We start from the raw sequence: 17,145 nt of genomic DNA on the forward strand, positions 1-17,145 counted from the left end.
TTGAATTGCACTTAAAACCCCTCTTTGTAAAACTAGACGAAGCGCAAAGCAAACTCACATGCCAGAGCTGTTGGCCAGGATCTAGGTGTATAGGTTATAGCCAAGCTGCACTGCAGCTTGTTTTGCCCTGAAGCTGTGGGAGCATGCTTTTACTGGCTTTCACCAGCAGACGACCAACTGAGGTAACATCCTTTAAGGTCAAAAACAGCAAATTTATGGAAATCTGGATTTTTACACAAACAAGGTATTAGTGGTAAAGGTACCGTATTGTGTCTCTGTGTGTGACTTTGTAAATATGCAGCTATTTTATTGTCCTAGGAATTAAGACACATTTGCAAACTTTTATATTACATCAAATTCAAATGTTATGCCTTTCTAGAGAGGTAGAAAGTAGTAATACGGGGTGTGTTTGAGTTAGGGTTGCAACTAACGATTATTTTCATCAGCGATTAATCCACCCACTATTTTATGACGTCTTCAATGGTTTGTTTTGTCCAACCAACAGTCCAAAAAAAGAATCTATCTAGCTTATTGTCATGTATTACAAATAAAAGCATTAAATGCTTACATTTTAGAAGCAAGAAACCAGCAATAGTTGGCATTAAAAAAAAAGTTCTTGCATTAAAAAATGAATAAAATGATAATACATCAAAATAGTTGTATTTTAATTTTCTGTCCATTGAATAATCAATTAAAAAATCTTTGCAGCTCTAGTATGTGCATGTCTGACTTTAACCCATTTAAGCCAGGAAAGCATTATCGCATTTCTACCATTGAAACTGGGGACGCGCTTGCGTTATTCTACCATTAAAGCAGAGAAAGCGGATACGTCGTTTTGTAGTATTTGTTGTTTTTTCCACCTATTTTCGGTCTCTTGGCTAATGAAATGCATCAGAATACATGTGGGAGTGTCGCAATGCAACATGGGACTTTTCCAGAACTGAAATCATGGCGGAAGACGACTATAGCGGAGGGAGCTCAGATATAACAGGTATAAGGTCTCAAATTTAATTTCTATCTGCTACAGAGGCTGAAAAATCTATTATTTAGTATCCGTTGACACTTCTGTTGAATTTCCAGAAAAACTTCAGGTTTTAGGGGGTTATTTTAAAATCGCCCAGAGGTTTTACAGGCATTTTTTCCAGGCGTTTTAGGCCTAAATGGGTTAAAGCAGGAGGCCGGAGTTTGCGCACTTTCATAGATCTGTTATCAACATTTGTATTTTTGTTACTCATACAATAGTTACTGTATGCAGATATCGTAGGATGCAGGAATTATATGCTAACCTTGAACATTAACGTTGTGTTACTTCAAATTTTTGGAGTTCTTAAACTATGGTGACCAGTAAAAAGAAAAAATAAATAAATAGCGCACATGATTTCTTTTATGAAACCAAATATAAAAATAATAATATATCTGCATTTAGCACTACGGAAGACTGTATGGTCTTATGAAGTGCAAGTTGTGTGTATCAGTACACACACTCATGCACGAGTGAGTTAGTCATGTTGATTGAGTGGCTGCTGATGATGCTGAGGGTTAATCTGTATTTAGTTGGTCCATCCGGATGCCTTAGAGGCCATCTTATTAAAGGAAATGAGACGTTGTGAGGCCTTTTTCAACAGACAGTTACTGAGCTCCACGTGCATTCCTTCATGTCTCCTGCATAGTGGATAGGAACAGCGCTGTCCACAGTGGGTCCCAACAGAACAAAGCCAGACAAAAAGGCCCTTGTGCTGGTACACATGTTAGAGAGGACATGCCGGTGTGTCAATCCAGTGCAATTTTGAAAGTTTATCTCTAAACAGAACGTGACCACCGCAGACGGCTGAAGTTCTAAACTATTTGGATCAAGATAGCTGAAGAATCTAGAACCGAAATGCTTTAAAAGATTGCCCAACCCCTCCAGTTGCAGGACGGAGGTTGAAAAAATGGGGACCTGTTGAAATAGACTAATAACGTCTTATTCGGGTCATTTTTTGCCTTGCCAAGGAGTTGACTGTACGTTTAGATGAAAGGGTTTAATTGGAAATGATAACCTGCTGACAGAGGGGATCTGTCAGCCCACAAGCCCTGGCTGTCTGTCTGCCAGTACTGCAACAATATCCACAGGGAGATTGGCAGATAGAAGCTGCTGTCAACGCCCTCAAGCTCAGGGTTGTTCCAGTATAAGCCCTGCACTTGTGTTTGCTTCAGTGAGGGTACGTGATCTATTGCTGGCTGTGTGCAGGTCGCCCTAGAACTTTCACACACAACAAACAAGCAGTGAATGTACACACACAAACAATTTCGCATCATTTGCATGGAAAGAATAAAGGGATAAAGACACGAGGGAGATGAGCATCAAGGAAACTCAAATGCTTTCAGACCATCAGAGCAGTTCAACAAGATCCAGGACATCAAAGCCACTTAAATATTTTTCATTCTTGGGGCCACAAAATGCAGGATGATATGACAGACACACAATAGGCCCACAGTTTCCTCTTGGCCCCTGCAGCAGTGTTGACATGAGTAGAAATTAAGTTATCACCCCTTTTTAAAGTCCAGACGGCTGTCAGACAAGGTCCAGTGGCATGGGGGAAGATTTGATGGTTCCAGCAGCGGACTGCTTTACATGGAAGCTCAGTCTCGCATCTCCTTTTCCACCGGCACTGCTCTACATCTCATACCTACATTTGTAATACAATGGCTAATTGTTGACTGATGTTTTGTATAAACTTGGTGGTGAACCATGTGCTTCAGTTTCAACCACAAAAATGTAGTTGCTGTACAGTATAAGTTGATGATACTGTTTGACCACCTTTTCTTTATTGTTTTCTAATAAATTTCATATAACATATATGTGGAACTCATTTTTATTGTCATGGTAAATCCTTGTATAATCTTCCTTTCTGTCACCATTAAAAAAAGTCTTCCTCCTTTAGTGATCACCTAATTTACCCACCAGGCTGTGTCTGCATTTGAAATTTGCTTCTTGTTGATGGTGACTGATGTTGTTGCAGTATAATCGGTCCAAAAATATACCCAACAGAGCCTGTATTTTGCCTTAAGATAGTGACTGAGTTGAATCCAGTTTGCCTTGTAAAACCTCACTCCCAGTCTTGTAAGTGCTACCTTCTGATCCCATAATTTCTTTGCTGCCAAGTTCCAACAATGCTCCCTTGGAGCATCCTAACACTCTCCCAGAGTGGCCCTCTGCCAGTGTCCTTTATATCCTGATTCCACTCTTCCCTAAACACCCCAGTGTCTCAGATACCGAAGGTCCGGCCTCCAAATGCTCAGTGCATCTGTTGGAGAGCCATCCTAGCTTATCATCAAGCCACTTTGGTTTATCATCTTCTACAGTTCATGTTGACCTTGAACCCTCAGATGCATATAACATTACTGGGGGATATGATTTACCAATTTTTAGCTCTTTTTGTGGATATTTAGTTTTTTCTCCAATGCCAAGTGCACCATGTTCCCCCACTCTCCCTTGCCTGCTTGTCTAATTTATAAGCTATTCTTCCTGATTATCCTTTCAAAGGGCAGTCTTGAAGCAGTTTGTCATCTTGAGTGCATAGGACATTCACTGCACCCCAACATGGCCTTACCTGTTTAGGCAATGGGTCTGGTTGTCCCACAGTTGGCCTCTTCATGCAATCACAGAGACTCCATCTAATGGTGGGGATCTTCGTTGCTTATATCAGCAACCCAACTGCTGTGCAACTGTCTTTGTCCACGTTTTCTGGGTCTGTCTGACTGCCCACCCACGTTAGTATCAGAACTTTCTGGTGCTTTAAGATTGTTTTATGTGTGTGTAATGTCCAGTCAAGTTGTGTCCAACTGCCAAGAAATATGTTTTTATTTGTTAAGACAACTACCAGAAATTATGATGATTGACCTGAACAGTATTAATATTATTCTGATACAAACACCCTAAACAAAAATGTCACAAAAATCTTATTAAACCTAAACTTCTTATTAAACTTTCAACATGTTGACCCCATGAAGGGTGTGCACCACCCTAACTCATCCCCACAGAAACATACATTTAGAGGTTCCTGCTTTAAAAGGGGAGTCGCTCGCCATCACAGAGCCACCATTTAATTACGACACACAGGAAATTATCCTTAGAATGGGCCCAGTGCTGATAAGAAGTCCAAGCCCACTGGATGACAGCTCTGGAAACCTGAGAGAACTTATCACCAAAGTGGAGGGTGGGGGCCCACGACTGGGCGCCTGACAATCTGATTGGACTGTCATCCCCAGGTCATAATTAATATATTTATCAAATTAATAACTGAAAAGAAAATCTCAGCATCATTGGCGCTATTGTAAAAAGAGGCTTGCCCTGGCCCCAGAGGTGAACAGTGGCCAAATTCATGTGGCGGCCGGTTTCCCTTGTGGCTAATAAGGCTGCTGTCAGTATAATGGGGGTGGAGGGGGGCAAAGTGAGCTGCCTCTTTTAGAAGCCATGACAGATAAATTGCCTCCCCCCTGCACAGAATGAAACAGAATTTAGAGGAAGAAAAGAAATACGTTACTGTCTACTGACAACCACAACCACAGTCTTTGCATATGAATACTAGTTATTGTATAGAAAGTAGCACAAAACATGTACTAGACATCACAACAAAACCAAGAGATTTGTTTTTATGTTTTTATCTTTCTGTATAAACTGTTAACAGATGTCAAAGCACTTGTATTTAATTTGTAATTTCCAATTGATATGATTTAATTTGAAATTATACTGTTATGTTAATTGATTGGTATAAGCATGTATTAGAGCAGATTTCTTTACAAATTCAAATTTGTATCCAATCTGGGTCTGTATTTACACATTTCAGGTACATACAGACTATATACTATAGCATCATGTCGAAACATGCTATCAAAAATTTACATACAGTTGTATGTATTTTCCTATTATGCTGAGCAGGTGAACTTGTTAGCAGTTGGCTATATACAAATCTAGCTGACATAATGTATAATTAGCATTCAGTTGGAGTAAAAAAAAATGCATTATTCACTCTTTTACTTTTTGTTTTTGTCTCCACAGACTACTGAAGTTTTCACCAGGTAGTCAAAGAATAGCCTGTTGCTGATGAAGAAAATGCAGACGGGATAAATTTCTGTGGGTCACGACAAGCAATCTTTTTCACATACAATTGGTCATGTGATCTATTGTAAATATAAAATTATTCATTACAACTTTTAAAGGTTTGACCATACATGTGAGCACTGATTCTGTTATCAGTTATATTTGCCATATTTGCATTTTTTTCATAGTTCTTGTAGTTTATTTTTTAAATTAATTGATATGACCTCTTAACCTGTGTTAGAGGGTAATATTGTGCAGATTCCCTATGGGGCTGCATATTAATTCTGACCCCGGACCACTGCCATATCCTCTCTTGTGCAGGTGGAAAGCCACTGTGGGGATACTTTTATCGGGCATTCCAAGGGTACAAAACAGGAAGGAGGGGAAGCCGAATTGTAAAGGTAACACAATCAGCCGCTAAAGTAGTCACAGGAGTATCAGTTTCTTTAAGCTGCGCTGAGCGCGGCACAAGATTAAGATGTGGATTACTGAACATTTACTTCATGTCACACAGACGGAGGCATGTGGTTTGTTCTATAAAGTGATACGGCACCCTGACCTTCTTGCAATCCTGTCACGTGATATAATTACCCTAAAAGGGATGTACTTCTAAATTCTATGCATTTGATTGTTACAGGGTCAAATGAGTTTTAATGGTGTAGGTCCATTATGAATAAACTGATCAATAGCAAATATCTTAAACCTTGAATGTGTATATATGACCTACTACATTAAAAGTTTACTTCAATAGAAGTCAATATATGACTTGGGGAATCACTTCTGGGGTCAGTAACAGACTACTCCTGCTCATGCACACTCACTAATTATTTCCCCATGGACTGGAATCTAAACCTGTGGGGCAGACTTCACCTTTGACTCTTGTACTTGACCCCGTACCTTGGGAATGAGTTTGTGGAAGTCGGACATGCTCAGACACTGTTATGCATTTCTGCTTGACCAATCTCTGGTTGATCTGGAATGCTGGAGAGAGAAAGTGTGTGCGTGACACAGAGACGGAGATTTTAATAACTGACTGGGGACACGCCCTCATGTTACACATGATGTGATACACCCAAATCCCAGCAGCTGATTTCATTCTGCTCTTGAAAGTCAAACATTAATCTCTAAACACAGCTGTGGAACTTAAAGGAATCAAACACTGTCAATCAATAACTGGTGTGTAAGTTAAAGCTGCTATGTGTCAGATGTTAATCACCTTTTGTTCTCTGTCCTCTGAGATTCAACCCACTCTTCTGTGGACCCTGCATCCACTGCCCCTCTGTATAAGTGAATAGGTAGCACAGGTGCACATTGGCGCACAGTTACATAGAGCCCTCCCTCATGTCCTGTGTGCATTGTGTCAGTTTCATTTAGGTCCATGTTCCATAGGGGCAACAGTATGTGTGTTTCCTGCTTTCAAAAAGGCCTTTGAGATCCTACCCACTACCCACCTGCGCTGCTCCTTGTTGCGAACAAATGTACAGCTTTTCCACGAACCTGGGGAAACTGTGGGTGAAGATATAGAGTGAGCAAAGGAGTGAGGGTGAGGAGGGGTTGGGCTCCCCTCCCTCCCCACTCACCAACCCACTCTACAGACTTTCTTTCAGGTTCTTGGTGTAGAGAGAGGCCGGCCGGCTGTCCCAAAGCGTTTCGCCTCTGTGAGCACGCACAAGATGTCCATTCATGCCCCATGGTCCTACAACTTCACCTCTCCCCCCACCCCTCCTCTCCCTTCAACTCCAGCTGAGGCAATTCAACTCGGGCCAGAAGCAGGGACCTTTAATCTAACAGAATGTAGCAGGCACCTGAACTACTTAACCGCTGTGCTTGTTCAAGGGGGTGGGCACGGAGGCTAAGGTAACTGGCGTGTAACAAAAAGCCCCGAACTCTATCCCTGGCCAGGATGAGTACATTTCCTTTCTGTTGTTCCCAACAAAGGCCACCAGGCACAAATGGTCTGCTATCTGTGTCACCGGGAAGTGGAGAGCAATTTGTTTCTATTAAACAGGACGGTCCTCATCTTCCCCAATCGACCCCCTCCCTCCCCTCCCCACCCATATTGATTCGGTTGGCTTTTGTGTGTCAGGTAAAACCCTGCCAGTCAGTGGGTTTCATTTGAGCTCACCTTGACCAGGTGGAGACCTTGTTGTCTTTACTAGGGGGCCCCCATTAAAGAGCAAAAGAGGACCCCCTTTTTTGTTGTTGTTGTTCAGGTTAATGTGAGTATTTACGGGGGGGCACGAGGGGCTTCAGGTATTATGAACACTAAAGGTTGTCGGAGAACAGAAACTTGACTGCAGCATTCAGGGAAACATCGTACAGCTGTTGATCTGCCCTTTCCAGTTCATGGCTGCAGGTCTCAGTGACGCGCAGCAACTTGTGCACACACACAAAGCACACACACTCCACAGCATAACCCATCCCTATGTTCCCTTACTACATCATATCAGTGGCAGCTTGACCTCTTTGATTTATCCGGATTCCTGTAGAGGGCAGAAATACAACAGTGAACCACTGTATTTCACCTGCATCGGTCCTAATACCACACAGACCCATTCCCCCACTTTGACAGGCAAGATGGCTGCTTTCATAAGAGGGTGTTTCTCTTTTTTATTTAAACCCCAGTCTCAGCCCATTCGTTTAGTCCCTGCTACAGACAAGAAACCTTTGAGTATGATTGTATATCATTCGTGACACCACAAATCATACACAGGAAACCTTGCTATTATTTTTGTGCAGTGTAAATGTGTATACTGCTTATGAAACAAAGCGACATGGTTATAGGTGGGTGCCTGCAGGAAATCACATGTCAAACAGTGCCGTTTCCTGCATTATTGTTACTGAGTTTTATGTTGGATTACATTTTTCTTGTATATTCCTGCAGTTTGCACAATCATTATTATATTAAAAAAAAAACACAAATAGTGCTGTAAAAGAGATACTAAAAGAGAAACTACTAAGAATTGTGGGCGTGTAAAACAGTCATAGATATGTGTGATATAAGTGTGTTTTGTTTGTTTGTCTGTTTCCTTTATTTCCTCCTTTCCTTTCATCCAGTTAATTAGGAATTGGACACATATGGTTCAATTCATTTAGCTAATGAGCACCTCTAAATGGTTAAGGCGAGACACTATCCCTCTTCACTTTCTCTTCATCTGTCTTTCCATTTCCTCCCATTTTCCTCCGTCATCCCTCTTTTTTTTCTCTTGCTCCCCTCCCTTCCTTTGTATTGACGCCCTGGGACCCCATCTGGGCCCTTTGGAGGCGTGAAATGCACAGTAATTATTAGTAATCATCACACACCATCAGAAACGGATCCTAGTGCTGTAATTACATGATAAATGTCTGCCTAACACATGCCCTCTATTTAGCAGCCCCCTGGAGACCGCGGATAATAGACAGCTAACAGGGATCCGCAGAATGGGCCTTTCAGCGCTGGCCGGGGCTCATTGTCTACGCGCCAATACACCCTCACCCCCCGTTTGGCAACAACGCAGACCCCGATCAATCCCCTGCACGGCCCCCTCCACCAGCCCACTGACCCCTCCCCATACACACACACATCCCTTGTCAATGCTAAGTAGACAGCAACGTCAATCATTGGCATTACACTGCATTGCTAATGGCTGCCAAACAATTTCACAGGAGAGAAGAGAAGAGTTTTGTTCAGCCATTCATGCTGTAATGGTGACTTGGTTTAATGCTGTTGCCTCTGACCCCTGAGCAAAATGTGATAATTGGCATTATTATCATCAGAATGTCTTTTGTTGCTTTTTCGTGTATCGCTCTTATCACAATGCAGTTTTTTATTGTGTGCTGCTGTCACCTACCTAAGTGGGTTTTTTTACACTGCAGGCTGAGCCCAAAGGAGTGTGGCACGCTTTGTCTGCACACTTTGTTGGCATGCAAAGGACTGCAGAACTATCTATACACATGGGAATACTAGAAGTAAACAAGTCATTATTACTGCCTTTGATTGCAAGCTATCTTAAGAAGTGTGTAATTTCAACTTTTACCTTTACTTCTTGTGTAATATTAGCTTGTCTAGGGGGTGATGTCAGCTTAACACTGCTGTATTTAGCCAACAAACAGTAGTTAGTGGTCTGCCTTAGACACTGTCTGAGGTCTGCGGTGGATCCACAGAATCAACTTACTGCAGATTTATTGTGAAATATATAAGATAAGTTGCTCTTACTGGGCAATGAACAGAAAACATACAGTGATGTCTGGTGTTTTGGTTGAACTAGTGACTGTGCTACCTCTGATGGCAGCTGTAGAAAACATGGACAGAACATGTAGGTGTCCCTTTTAAAAGCCTTAAATTTTACTTTAATCCATTTAAAAAAAAAAAAAGCCCTATGTTTCGTAAGACTGATTTTGTTCACTGTTCTTAACTGTTATTTAGCAGAAAGTCAATAATGTCCATTTTGTCCATACACTTTATGCCAAAGTTTCTCATCAATTGGCCAAAATAATTTGTTGTCAATGCAAATACCCATGCTGCTGTCAGCAGGCAGCAGCAGACAATGAGTCAGTGCAACTCACCACCACAGTAACAGCAGCATTGCTAGATGGGGGAACAAACAAAGCGGTCAAAGCATTTTAGCTATTTTAATAAATGCTCACAAGACTTACAATCATCTTTTTATTTTATCTGACATGGACACAGCTAGCCTTTTTGCAAAGGCAAATTAAAGGCAAATGTCACTCTTACAGTATCAGTGTGTGTATTTCACACTTTATAATCTAAATTGTTAGTTTAAAAAAACAAATGTAAATGAAGCAGCATCATCAGCACAACATGAGGAAGGGGCAGCTGTGGCTCAGTTGGTAGAGCGTTCGTCCAGTGGTGGTTCGATCCCCGACCATGGCATCTACATGTCGAAGTATCCTTGAGCAAGATACTGAACCCCAAATTGCTCCCGATGCTGCGCTCATCGGTGTGTGAATGAATTCCCAATGGTGGCAGGTGGCACCAGTGTGCCCTGGTAGCCTTGTATGAATGTGTGTGTGTGAATGGGTGAATGAGCGTAGAGTGCAGTGTACAGCGCTTTGGATAAAAGTGCTATATAAGTGCACCCCATTTACCATTTACAACTTTCAAAAATTAGCCACACACAAAGAAACCACCGGAGACTAAATAAACATAAGAAAGCATGTAATAACGCATGATAAATTCCAAATTTAAAAGTTTATTTGGCACACTTTCATGTGAGTCATTGAGCAAAGGTTACACTCACTACCTGAGTTCACAGGCCCAGGCAGTTAGCGTTGCTGATACAAAGGTGAATGTGAAGAGATGTCAGCTCAGGTCACCAAGTGTAAATGAGACTCTGAACCTCTGCAGTTTTTAATGCAAATAAGGCCAAGGTGAGTAAATAGACATGTGCACTGCTATTTTCATACAACACTGTCACATTATTTTTCATCGAGCGACTGTTCTTGTGTAATAGCAGTGATGGAGGTCATCGCAGTTTGACTCTACATATGGAAGGATCAGATATGTATGCAAAGAAGGATGCTCTTATCTAAATGCGTAGAGCGAAATGAGGACTCGTGTTTGTGAACAACAAGGGGAATTTGCCTGAGATTTGCCTAGCTGGCTCTAAACAATGGTCGATCCTGTGGGGATATTTTATATAGCGGCCAGGCAAGGCCACAAAGATGTTGGCTGTTAAACAAATTTTATATATACTGTATTACACCTTGTTAAAATATTAACAGTAATTGTTTCAGATGTTGGCATGGTTGCTGTTTATTTTGTACGTAGTATAACCGATTTCCTGGCAGAAGGCTGTCAGTTGGTCCCACGGAGCCCCATTACCCATTCACCTCAAATGACAGTTGAAATGTTCTGTTACAGGGAAAACGTTGTATTTCAATGTGACAAAGGCTGTTTGAGTTCAAACAACTGCAACCATTGCTTATCTGCATCAACAGGGCCTCAGGTTTGCTATGATGCTGTACTTTTGATCCTGACAATACTTCATCTTACCTGCAGATGGCAACAGTTTCCCTTTTCCCTGCTTCTGAGTGAAGGATTAGACCAAAACAGATAAGATAAACACAGTTTTGTTGTTTTTGTTTTATTTAATCTATGCTCCAACGTGCTTAATGTGTTCTAATCTGTCAATCAATATCCTTTCACTGGTCGAATCTTTATCATTTTGGCGTTATTGCCATGTCAAGACCACACACACAGTCACAAACTAAACATGTAAGAGCTTTGCCTCAACACAAAACCAAAAGCAGACATTGAATGAAAAGCAGTGCAATCTCAAGCAGGGTCTGACAATAACAGACATATCAACTATCTCCTAATTGATACAGCTAGGCGGTCAGTCAGTCACTTAATGAATTGCTAATAGCCCTCGGCAATGCTGTGAGTGACAGGGGCCGAGCATTCCACCTGGTGGAGGCTGCCTGGGGACTGCGGTGGATGGGATGTTTCTCATTAATGGAGGCGGGATGCCTGGCGATTGTTCAGTCTTGTGTGGAGAGGCCCCTTGCACATGGAGGCCACGCTTCTCCTTTAGCTAGCCCCCGTAGCCTCAGACAGCTGAGCATCACAGAGTCACCGATAATGAAGACTTGATCAAAGGGATGCAGCATTCCATCGGGCCTGGCTGAGCAACCGGACATGATGAGGGAGCAGGGCAGAGAGAAGCACTGAAAGAGAGACGAGGAGGGAAAGGAATAGAAAGAGAGAGGGGGGTGCACTGAGGAGAAAAGGGTTATAGTCCACTCTGCATAGTAATGCTGCAATTAGAGAGTTTGCAAAGCATACTCGGGCTGGCAAAAGATATGCATTGATCTGGAAGTCTGCCATCAAGTTTCAGAAAGTGCTCGACAAAATGGGTTGGTGTGTGATAGCCAATAAATTGGTTTTAATGCTTACAAACTGGGAAAGGGTGAATATATAATGCATGTTGATCCCTTTTCTTATTTGTATAAGTATAAAAACACTCACTGGCCACTTTATGAGGTGCACCTGAGTCCAACCTAGTGCTGGGTTGGACCCTGTTTTGCCTTCATAATGGCTCTATGCTTTTGTGTTTTATATGCAATTCAGAACATACCACCTGACTGTCGCATGAGAAACAGAAGAATAATTAGATGAAGCAACCTTTTTTAAATCTTCTATTGTTCAATTTTGCAAAGCCTGTGCTAATTTAAGCGTCAGTTTCCCAGTTGTGGTCCCAGTGTGCTTCTGTAGCTGAGTGATTCCCAACCCTAGGTACCTGTACCCTACGCGGGACATATTGTGGTGTACATCATCTTGTTTTGCAATATTATGATAACAAATTGATTAGGGAAAAAAATTTATCCAAATATTGGGTTAGCTGTGTTGCAATTGAGAGTCCTCGAAAAGTAGTTAGCATGTGAGCAGAGATTTCTGAACAGTAAGTTAAAAGTAATATGTAAATGCTTAAGAAAGTAGCTAAGAATGTAATGTAATGTAATGAAATAGAGTTCAAATAGTAAGGGATAAATGACTGAGAGGGTTAACCAAAAATAATGAATATGCAGTTAAAACATTTGGTTAAATGTAATGGTTAGATGGTTGAACGTGTTAAATGTCTGAACAAATATTGTAATAATAATAATTTGGGACATTTTATAAAATTTTAATGAAAAAATATTGTGAATAGTGTTAAATAATATCCAGTTGTAGCTGTAGCTCATGACTGTTGCTGACGTGCATTGTCCAGAAATATGCCAAAAGAAGCCATTACTGCACTTCGAAAAGATGCAAAGCATCGATTGAATATTATATCCCATATAAATGCTTTTTTACCAAAAATAATACATTCAAATGGAATCACCAACATTTTGATTAGTGAGTGTAATAACATTTTTCTCAGTTACTGTAACTGATTACATTTGTATGTATTTTGTAATTTAATTCCACTCATGCCAGAAGCTGCGGTGGGAATGTTTTGAGGGTTTTTTTCAGCTTAATGCAACCTGTAAGCATTTTTTGTTTATTCAAGATATTTACAGGATTTAAAAAAAAAAAGTAATATCATTAAAAGTGACACTATTTAAAAAAACAAACAAAACAAGATTCAAGTCATGATGCACATTATGGCTGGAAGTAGAGGTACATATGCTTCTCATTCATTTGCTGCACTTGCCACAAGCTGCAGCGTTATTTATCTTAATGCATATAACTGCTAGCCCCTCAACTGACCCATAATTTGCTACTAATAACTGCTGTGGGCGGAGTGATTATAGCTTTTTATTAGTGCCAGCAGCTTTTACTAGTGCTATCCCAGCTAAAGGGCCCTTGCTATAATTGTTAGCCATTATAAATATAGTACGTTGAAAGTATAGGGGGGGCCGCTGACGCCTCTTTGTTAACTGTGGGTGATTGAGCAATTAAACTTTGGCAACTTAATTACCTCTCCACAACAACATGGCTATGAGGCATTAAGACTGGCATTATGGTAAACATTGTTGTCAGAGAGCGACGGCCTTGAACTGGATGATGTATGAGTCTTTGTTTATCGCCAGCTGCTAGAAGAGGTAAACAAAGCAGATATTGTCAGGTGAAAAGTAACAAAGTAAGTTTCTTTTTTTTGGTAAAGTTATTACTTTAATTAGGTATAAATAAATAACAACAATTAAATATATGTAATAAAATATAAAATAAAAAATATTATTACATTTATAATAGTAATTATATTACTGGTAGGAGAATTGGAGTAGTGGTATTTTTATTTGAATAAGAACTGTTATCAAATGTTGTAGTCATACCTGACCACCAGCCTATTAATTAATTGGCTACTTATTGTGACTTATTGTAGAATACATAGAGAGCAAAATCCGGCCCCACATGCACCGCCTTTGCTAGCTCTCAGCACAGAAAGGCTAACAGATGTTGCATGGAGCGAAACAAAAAACACCAGAATAAAAAACCAACATCCATTCGTCAGCCCAAGTAGGAATCACACTATGCAAGCTCCTCATTAAGTGGCATTAAAACTGTGAAGGTCTATAATTATCAAATAAATCCTTTCCCACATGAATGAATTCATCTGCGTGCCATAATTCTTCCCCACACAGAGCAGCTCTGGCGGTGAATGAGTCTTTTGTGTGCCACTGTGGGAAGGCTTTTGTGAAATTACACTACTGCATAATGATGCTAATCATAAATTAGCATTTCAAGATGGAGCAGCATGTTTATGTGTGTGTGTGTGTGTGTGTGTGTGTGTGTGTGTGTGTATGTGTGTGCATGTGTGTGTGTGTGTGTGTGTGTGTGTGTGTGTGTGTGCATATGTGTGTGTGCATGTGTGTGTGTCTGTGCAGGTATATAAATTTGACAAAGTAAATATAAGCAATCTATTTTTTATTGTCATTGCCAGCTCACTCAATTTCAGAAGTATAAGAGTATCAGAAGACAAATATTAATTTTAGCCTTTTTTTGCTGATTGTGCCACCTTTTTGCAATTATATACCACAATGAATAAAAAAAAATGAGCAAATGTTGTCACTGAAGTCTTTAAATGATAAAAATGATATAAAATCTTAATTTAAACTTAAATTGTTTTACTGTAATTTCCCTCAGGCAGCTGCAGACCAGAGCGGATGAGCTGTAGACTACGAGAGAAGTTGAACTCAGCACTGACCTCTCTGCTTGAATGTAAGTTTCCTCCCCCTTGCTGTTATTTCTCTCTCTCTCTCTCTCTCTCTCTCTCTCTCTCTCTCTCTCTCTCTCTCTCTCTCTATATATATATATATATATATATATATATATATATATATATCTTCTGTCCTTTTTTTTCACTCATAAAACTGCAGCCCAAATTGCGAAACAAGCCTGCACACTGCAACAGAGATGAACGCAAAATCAACACAAAACACAGGCATTGTGAGCGCTAATAGAAGCCACATGATGGTGATATTAGATTCAAGTTTCTATTCACTGGCTGAGAGTAGCAGGTGTGTGTTTCATTACCCAGCAAAGAAAACACGACTCCAGTGTGGGCTTCTTAATGTAGGGGCTTGACCAACTAATGAAAGCAGACAAAGAGAGCGATCTAGAGGCAGCGCCCACTCTGTGTCCACTTAGCACCAAGCTGGAACCTTTGCCAATTAGGACCTGTTTGTTTGATGTGACAATTAACAAGGAGGTGCTTGGTCATTAATCCCAATATGGTTTTACTCTGCTCACTATTACGATGTCCACCTTTGCTATATGTAAAGGAATAGACAGAAAAAGGAAGAAGCAATTTTCCATTAGTTTGCCATGTGTTCCATTCAGTTTGTGTGTAAATGATTTGTTTTGTATGTTTACTTCCTCAAAATGAGGTAACATGAGCCTTACACAAATGTGTAAATAAACCTGTTGAAAGCACACTTGTCAGTCACAAATTATGATTCAAACTCATAACTTGGTGATAAGTTTCTTTATATTTACTTGCAGACTCATAAGCATTGTTTTCAATTATTGGCACAATGAATGTAGATATGTTTCCAGGTTATACAGAACTCATTTGCATGACAAAAAACCTTTGTAACCTCAGGATGGGGACCACATGTAAATGCTAACTGATGCAGCGTGTGCCAAAACAAAAGGACACTGACATACAGCATGTCTGCGCATTTAAATTTCACTACGATTTTCCTAAGCTCCGGTTAATCATTCCAAAAAACATTGTTGCACATTTACAGTAAGTCCTGGGTGGGCCTTTCTTGTTTTGCAATGTCCTTCATGTTAATGTGACCACGGAGCTTTGCATTTTTCACAGCTCCACCAAACAAATAGAGCTTGCATATGCAAAGCGTATGGCTTTTCAGAGATAGAACTTCATTCAAACAAAGACATCATGCATGTTCCTCAATATCACCACTGCTCTTTGTAATCTGATTCTTGAATAGTTTTACAGACTGAAGATGAAATCCCTCACATGTTTTTGTGAAGAACAACAGCATTATTGGGATATTTCATCCTAAAATGAAAAATATTTACAACATATTTTCCCTTTTACCTGTAGTGCTATTTATCAAACTTGATTTGAGTTGCTGAGTTTTGGAGATTTTTTCCAAAACATTTTGTTTCTAGTGTTATTTCTACAAGAAAAAAATGCTCACAACAAGGTCTGTGGATTATCTTGACTAACAAGGTCATGGATTTCTGGAAAGAGGCACTTCTGTTTCATGTTTAATGAAGGTGCCCAACATCTACTCCATCATCTACAGCAATCACAGCAGACTTGGGCATGTTAAAGTTTTTATCAACAGAGAAGCAGAAGTTCACAAACATGTCAAGGTGCTTCAAAGAGAAAATGATACTGCAGGTGTTAAAAGCGGTATCTTAAGTTGTTGCATGTAACATGTATTTTTGCATGTATTGTGTGTAAAAACACTTCAGTGGAAGGAAAGGTGGCTGTTGCAGTGACTGTGCACTAGGTGGTGCCCCATCTCTTCACCAAGACAAAACCACATGGTACTGTTAAACCCCACACTAAACCTGTAATGAGTGAGCTGTGCATGCAAGCAAAGTGATGAAGCTTTAGTCATGAGTGACAGAATATCAAGTTATCAGCACTAATAGATGTTTTTTGATGGATTTGTTACCTTATATTTTTAGACAAAGTAAATATGTACATGAGTAACTTAAGGTACAGTATAAGAGAGAATTATTTGTGATATGTGTCAGTGCATGAGCACAGATTCACGCACAAAAAGGGGGACAAATTTACTAACACACACTTTTATACCGCTTTAATATGCACACACACACACATATAAGTACATACAGCTTTTTCTCCCCCCACCGTCTCTCTCAATAACTCAGAATAATGTGATCTGAGAAGTGAAAACTAGTGGTGGTTGATTAAAAGGGATTCAGGTGATGAAGGCTCTAGTCTTGGTGCTGAGGGCCTATAGTTTCAGCCCGGCCCAAGGCAGCAGCTGGAAGCGTAATTACACGGGGCTGATTTATACATCATTAAGGCCTCCATATAAGTCACCCCTTTTGAAAAGAGCAGTTAAGCTACTTATACTTTTCACAAAACAGCAGCAATTCTGTATAAAATGAATGTATGCCGTTCCTC

The 17,145-nt window shown here is 40.3% G+C and overlaps 1 long non-coding RNA gene across 1 annotated transcript in view; it reads left to right on the plus strand.

Moving 5' to 3' along the window:
• The window catches only part of LOC131993166 (uncharacterized), a 99,789-nt gene that overhangs the window by 14,123 nt on the left and 68,521 nt on the right, over nt 1-17,145 (plus strand). Inside the window, exon 2 of the long non-coding RNA XR_009396285.1 lies at nt 14,655-14,729. This is a non-coding gene — a long non-coding RNA (uncharacterized LOC131993166). The remainder of the gene's footprint in view (nt 1-14,654; nt 14,730-17,145) is intronic.

Source organism: Centropristis striata, chromosome 20, assembly GCF_030273125.1.
Source record: "Centropristis striata isolate RG_2023a ecotype Rhode Island chromosome 20, C.striata_1.0, whole genome shotgun sequence".
NCBI classification, from domain to species: Eukaryota; Metazoa; Chordata; class Actinopteri; order Perciformes; family Serranidae; genus Centropristis; species Centropristis striata.